The 7799-nt window shown below is 41.3% G+C and overlaps 1 pseudogene; it reads right to left on the bottom strand.

Annotated features, from left to right (window-relative positions):
* Positions 1-1587: 1587 nt before the first annotated feature.
* Positions 1588-3146, bottom strand: LOC138163984 (L-lactate dehydrogenase A chain pseudogene; annotated as a pseudogene).
* Positions 3147-7799: the final 4653 nt, after the last annotated feature.

The following is a 7799-nucleotide window of genomic DNA, read 5'->3' as shown; positions in this document are numbered from 1 at the left end:
TTACCCAGATTCACAACCTACATGTCATCCTCAACGTCACCCCCTACATCCACATCAGTTGTCAAGTACTGATATTTCTACCTTTGTGATCTCTCTGGTATATACAGCCTGCTTCTCTCCTCTGACTCAACCACTCTCCTGGTACAGGCCCTTACTTGCCTCATACCTGGACTGTTGAAAAAAACCTCCTTGGTTGGTCTCCCTCCCTCAGGTCTTTCCTGCTCCAGTCCATCCTCTGCTCAAAGTGATCTTTCTAAAGTTCAGCTCTGACCATGTCATCCTTCTTATTTGATAAACTCCAGTGACTCCCTATTATTCCCTGTTTGGTTTCTAAAACTTTTCATAATATGTCTTCCTTCTAACTTTTCCCCCTCCAGTTTTCTTATATCTTACTCCCCTGTACATATCCTATGATTCAGTGACACTGGACTCCTTGCTTTTCCTTGTATAAGATGCTCTATCTTCCAACTACATGCCTTTTCACTGACTGTCCCTCCATTCTGGTAACCCTCTCCCTCCTCATATCTACCTCCTGACTTCCTTGGCTGCCTTCAAAACTTAGCAGAAATCCCAACTTTTATAAGAATACCTCCTTAATCTCCCTTAGTATTAATGTCTTTCCTCTGAGATTATCTCCAATTTATCCTGTCCATATCTTGTTTGTACATAGTTTTTTGTATGTTATTCCCACCCCACCCACAATTAAAACGTGAGTTCCTTAAGGGTAGGAGTGATTTTTGCCTTCTTTGTATTCTCAGTGCTCAGAGTGGTCCCTGACACATAGTAGGAACTTAATAAATCCTCTTTTCCTCTGCTATGGGTTATGCTCTTTGAAGCCACTTCTGTTCTCAAATGATCTACTTTCTGTGCCTGTGTCTGTCTAGAGAGTGTCTCTGCTCCCTCATTTATGCCTCAGACTCTCTTGAACTGACTGAGTAGCTCTGCTTCAAAGTACTATGATCACTAGGGAGAGGAGAAAAAAAATCACTTGCTACCCTATGGCTGCCCTCTGGCCTATGTACAGGAATTATCCTTCACAAAGTTTCTTCTAGCCCAGCCAGACTCACTGAGAGCTGGTAAACCTTGCCTCTTCCAACTCAGTCAAGGTTACACTTGTTTATTGTTTTATCAGAAGGGGATAAATGTAACTACATTTGTGTAATTAGTTTAACATTGCATCTGTCCTTCAGTCTTTGTGGCCACATAGAGACCAACTATCCTCTCTGCATTATGATATTCAGATTTGTTTGATCATGTTTTATTTAGTCACCATAGTAGAGTGAGAAGAATACAGGAATTAGAATCAAAAGACCTATTTTCAAATCTGCCCTCTGTTGTTTACTATCCGTGACCTTAGTCAAGTAACTGAAATTCTCTGGGTCTGAGTTTCCTCATCTATAAAATGAAAGGTTTGACTAAATAGACTTTAAGACATCATACAGCTCTAAATGTCATCATATGACTTAGGTTTTTTTCAGTTACTTGTTGTTTATTCAGTATTTAGGGTTGGTATGACACTTGAGGAATTGGTTGCATTGCTGTACATATACAGATCTTTTTATATAATATGGAAATTTACAACTATTGATGTGTGTGTGTGTGTGTGTGTGTGTGTGTGTGTAGACAAAAATCAGGTCCTCTGGAAATGTGATGCATGGGGCCATGCTTTCATGAGCCTTCATGGAGGGGAGCACAAGGTAATCAATGCATCAATAAAGAATTACTACTGTATGGTGTCTTGTAGCCAGGAGCATTGTCTTCTGGACCTATGGGAACCTGTAGCACCTACATACAAGGCAGGTAGTTTATATACCTGTGGGACACTGTCTGCTTGACACCAACTACTGAGACTATACAAGTCATATCCAGCATCATATGCAAACATCAACAGGGTTTAAACAAATAGTCACATTCCCCATTTCTAAACTTTAGGAAGAGACTAGAGTGTGTTCACAGGTTTTACATTTCTGGTGTTCAATCACTAATCAGAGGAAGGATTGACCTATTTGAAAAGCTCATCATACATAACCCCTTGACCACTGTCATGTTCTCTTGATGGCAGCACATTAAAAGATTTTAAAATTGCAGCTTCTTCTGAATTCCCCAAAGAGTTTCTGCTCTCTTCTTTAAACGGCTCTCCTCCTCTGGATTCAGGTTTACCTTCACCACATCTGAAATGCCATTCTGCCCCAAGATACATGGGACACTAAGGAAGACATCCTCATTAATGCCATATAGTCCCTTAATCATGGTGGAAATTGGATGCACTCTCCTAAGATTCTTCATAATGCTTTCTGCCAGATCCGCCACAGACAAGCCCACGGCCCAGGAAGTGTAGCCCTTCAGCTGGATCACCTCATAAGCACTTTCAACCACCTGTTTATGAACATCATTCCAATTCTCTGAATCAGCATCAGTTCCTATTTGAGGATTAACATTCTTCAGAGACACACTGGCAAGATTCACACCACTCCACACAGGAACGCTGGAGTCTCCATGTTCCCCAAGGACCCATCCATGACAACTTGAAGAATGGACACCAAGTCTCTCCCCCATTAAGTAACAGAAATGGGCAGAATCCAGATTGCAACCACTTCCAATAATATGGTTTTTAGGAAAGCTACTTAACTTCCAGGCCACATATGTCAAAATATCCACTGGATTGGAAACAATAAGCAGCTTGCAATTAGGGCTGTATTTAACGATATTGGGAATGATGAATTTAAAGATATTCATGTTGCGCTGGAACAAATGAAGATGACTTTATCCCTCCTGTTGATGTGCTTCAGCTGTAACAATGACTAGTTTTGAGTTTGCAGTTACACTGTAGTCTTTTCCAGAAACAATCTTTGGCATTTTGAGGAAAAGGCTGCCATGTTGGAGATCCATCATCTCTCCCTTTAGTTTGTCTTCTATTACATCAACTGAGGCAAGCTCATCCTCCAAATCCTTTGTTAAGAGACTTATGGAACATGCCATGCCAACTGCCCCAACCCCAACAACAGTGATCTTGTTCTGGAGAACCTGTTCCTCCTTTAGGACATTCAGAATCAGCTGATCCTTAACAATAGATGCCATCTGGGGGTATATCGAGGTTGCTGGTCAGGCTGCGAAAGTTGTGAGTTATATGTGAGACATCTCCTCCCAGACTCACCTGACTTATTGTTCCTACACATCCTTCCTATATTCAAGATCAGTTGTTTTGGATTGTACTGTTAATGTATTCTTTAAATGTTACTTTTTGATTTTCTTCTAACAAGTTTTCCTATACTTTAGTTTTTTTTTATATTCCAAATCCATTATTCTTTGGAGAGATTCTTCATCATATATTCAATTTTTCCTACTTGGCAATTTACGTTTTTAAATTCTGCATTGAGAACTCTGAATTCTGTCTTAAATTCATTACTAATCTTTCCTTTTAACTGTGGCAATAACTGGCCTCATTCTTCCAGGTCAAGGGTGGCTAAGTCTCCCTCTTAAAGTTCTAGAAGCAACCCTGAGGAGTTTAGGATATCTTTCTCTGACCTTATAGGTTCAACTCCTCATTCCAGTGTTTCCCCACCCCCACCCCCACCACTAGTCACCAATGACTAGAACCTCGGTTTGATTTAAGCAATTTATATCAATTAGATTTTACAGAGTGATGTTCACATTGAGGTAAGTGGCACAGTGAATAGAGTGCCAGGCCTAGAGTCAGGAAGACCTGAGTTCAAATACAACCTCAGACACTGACTAGCTATGTGGCCCTGGGCAAATCACTTAATCCCGTTTACCTCAGTTGCTTCATCTGTAAAATGAGCTTGAGAAGGAAATGGAGAAACAGTTTAGTATTTTTGCCAAGAAAAAATCCTAATGGGTTCACAAAGAGTCAAACAAAATTGAAATGACTGAAGAACAACAATTTACATTGAATATACAGCAAGCACGGAAGTACAAACATATTTCCCCAACACCTGGGTGTTACCCCTATACCATTGCATATTTAATACAGTTTCTACATAGCATTGGTCTCATATTCAGGTTCAAATTTAAGATCATGGATGGATAAGTCCTTGTCTCAGCTACCAATGGACTTGGTCCTGAAGGCTGGACCTCAGTCCTTGGGACATTGAAGAACTTGCTGGGAAACCTGACATGGATCACATTCCAAGACCTCCATCTCTGATCTCTTTAACCTAAAACCAAAGTACAAGTGCTGAGGCAAAGAACCAAGGCCCATCCAATGTGATGCAAGCTTTGAGTAGCTATGCCAGCAGTGGGGCTGGACTCAGGGCTCAGTATGTGAGCAGGATAAGGGCTGGGCTTGGGGATCAAGGTGAAGTGTGAGACTAAGGTTAGGACTTAGAGCTTGTTCTGGGAGCGGTTAACAACCATGTTCTCTGTAAAAAGTATCCTGGCTCTTTAGTGGCTTAATTTTTAATTTTGGCCTCCTTAACAATAGGAGCTTCTTAACTTATTGAGCTAATTGGCTCAGGTTACCTTTGGTTTTGGGGGATTCAGACTTGTTTGACCTTGAGCTCCTGGGATACCTGTATTGAACAGTCAGATTACTTCTAATTCTTCTTAATCTCCATGATTTCTTCACTGGCATAGCAGAGTAACAGGTCTGCCATTGAACTCTGACAGCAAATATATCTTAATCTCAGGAGTTTTTTTTTCTTTTTCTGGAATAAGCAGGACACCTAATGAAACAATGAATAATAATTCTAGGCTGTTCATTATTTACAGTTGCCAGGGGTCATCATTAAATTATTCATCCCTCAGTAACATGCAATCTCTCCTTTTATTCCCAGGGCTATCTCTCCAGATGGTGCTGGCTGCCATCACTTGGGGCGATATCCATGCAGCAATTAATTGTAGCATCAGAGTAACTTCTTGTTTCTTGAAATGCACCAGCTCTTCTAGTTGAATGGTTGATTATGTTCAATAAACTCCATCACCCATGTATGGGTCCCAGGATAATATTTAAGGAAATGGAAGGGTGGGATTGAATGGAGAAGGAAACACAAAGCCTGACTATGCTGAAAATCAAAACTAGGCCTTCAGATTTGGGAGGTGAAAGAGTTGCTAGGCCCCACCTAGGCAACAGGATTTTAAAGGACATTAGAAGGTGAGAATGAGATGAGCTGATGTTTTTGAAGAGCTGTTTGTTTACAATTCTAGTAAGTACCCTGCCAGAGTCCAAAGTGCCATTGGTCATCTACTGAAAGGGGCTAACTCCCATCCCAAAAAGCCTAGTGCTGTGGAAATACCCAGGAGTCTTTGCTTTTCTCTTAACATTCATGATTTGACTCTATATTGTACATCCTCTGGCTACCAGTGGTTTGATGATTACAGAGACAAAAGTGAAAATGGCCCCTGCCTAATTAAATGCCAGTCACTGTACTAGAGGTTGGGGAAACAGAGACAAGAACAAAACTGCCCGTTCTCAAGGATCCTACATTCCACTGGGGGAAAACATATGTTACATTGGCTACATTTGACCCCATTGCCTAAAGGCCAAGAATGTTACATTTCACCCCTCCCCAGGGTTCCCTAGTACTCTTTTAGGGGGCTTTGGGAATGCCATTTACTACAGTCCCCACCAACAGTGTTTCTTAAGTGTGGAGGATAGATCCCCTACATCCTAACTCTAACTACTATGGTCAGATTAGCTTTTGCAAAAAAAAAAATGAACTTCAATGGTATGTCAACAAATGTTCAGATATACCCCCCCAATATGTAGGATTTAATTCCCCCTACTATACTACCTCAACCTCTGGGGAGGATAAGGGTATTTATTATATAGTTTAACTCAGTTCCTATAGAGTATAGTCGAAGCTTCAAGACCAAAACTTACCTCGAGCTCCAGTTCCAGGCACTCTGGTTTCTAAGGTATTCCCTGCCAGTCAGTCTGACTGCACTCCCCACCTGGAATCCAGACTCTAAGGGCACCATGGCTCCCTGATCTGATGAACTGAGTACAGATAACTTCCTGGCACCTGAAATTGAGAAATTCAGAAGGATAAAAGACTCATAAACATTCCCAGACCTAGAGAAATCTAAGAGTCATGGATTAAGGGTAGGGAAATTCTTCTTTTCTCATTAATTACTTAATTCTCATCCTCATTAATTACTCAACCCATTCAGTTTATAGTGCCTGGGCAGTGGGTGAACTGTGACCTTTACCATCTGGACGCAGCAGGAAGGAATATGTAGGAAGGAGAAAGACTGTCTTAGTCTGACCAGTTTTAAAGATGTCACCTGCAGGGGCAGTTAGGCGGCTCAGTGAATAGATAACTGGCCCTGGAGTCAGGAGGATCTGAGTTCAAATCCAGCCTCAGACACTTAATACAAAAACTAGCCGTGTGACCTTGGGGAAGTCACTTAACCCCAACTGCCCTCCAAAAAGCAAAAAAAAAAAAAAAAGATGTCACCTGCTTTGTCTAAGCAACCAGTTAGAAGAGGCCACATTCACCCACATGGTGGGAAAATGCAGGATGCCACATGCATCTGTGTTAGGAGATCTGGACTTGTCTGGGAAAATCCTTTACACATACACAGGTAAATAAATACAAAGTTATGTACAAAGTAATCTAGTAGCAGGTACTAGCTTCTAGGGCAGAGCTTCCCAAACTTATTTGACCTACCCCACTCGTTAAAAAAAAATTATTCAGTACCCCCCTGGAAATCTACTCTCTTTAGTCCTTTAATTGTTTTGATTTGTGGGGTTTTTCATACATTGAAATTTTGATGACACAGTATTACATCATGTAACCATATAGTATCCTCTTATAAATAAGTCATTATAGGAGCAGATTCCTGCCTGTGCATGCTGGACTTCCCAACAATGAGCAACACACTCACCTGCCAACACTTGTTCCTTAAGACCTGTTGGTGGACTTGGCCACTGATGGGGTTATAACTTGCATTTCGTATGTTTATTTTGGAAAGTAATGTAATCACTCGGACTTTAGTTCTGTTACACAACAGGAGGTACATATATGAACAATTTTTCAAAATTCTCTCCTTTCCTTATGCTACCACTGCCCCCTTATTTTTATTCAACCCCCCCATTATACCTGAGGCTACTACCACCCCCTTGGATTATTTAACACCTCCCAGGGGAGGATATCACCCACTTGGGGAACCTCTATAGGGAATCAGGAAAGGTTAGGAAGAGAGACCTGAAAAGAGTTTTTATGGTAAAAGGTAAAGAAGAGGAGGGAGTGCTTTCCCAGAATGGGATGAGTCTGTGCAGAGGCACGTGGGCCTGTCTGGCTAGAACACAGAGTGCGTAAAGGGGAGTAAGAGACTGTAAAGGGTTTTAAATGACAGATAGAGGTGTCTGTATTTTGACCTAGAGTCAATAGAGGGTGACTGATGCTACCTGAGGCAGAAGGTGATATGGTCAGACCTGTTCTTCAGAAAAATCACTTTGACTGCCTTGTAGAAGGTGGCATAGGGAAGGGAGAGGCTGGAGAAAGAGAAGAGGTGATAAGGACCTAAACCGAAATGGTTATATCATCATTGGAGATGAAAGGATGGGTACAAGGGAACTTGTAACAAGATAGAGTAACTGATTGAATGTTGGGGAGTGGCAGATGAGAGAGAGAGAGAGTAAGGAATCAAGGATAAAACCAAGGCTAGGTACCTTGAAAGATAGTGGTACTTTTGAGAGAAATAGAGAAGTTAGGAAGAGGGGTGGATTTGGTGGAAAAGATATTGAGATTCAGGAATATCTTAAGGACCTTCCAGCTTGGACATCCTATAGTATGGATGGTTTTCTTTTAGGGGAATCAGCTCTGAGGCATTTCTAG

The sequence above is a fragment of the Petaurus breviceps genome, unplaced genomic scaffold, assembly GCF_028583685.1.
Source record: "Petaurus breviceps papuanus isolate PSGF00001 unplaced genomic scaffold, PetGlider_PUasm1.0 189, whole genome shotgun sequence".
NCBI lineage: Eukaryota > Metazoa > Chordata > Mammalia > Diprotodontia > Petauridae > Petaurus > Petaurus breviceps.
This window is presented reverse-complemented; position numbering and strand designations above follow the sequence as displayed.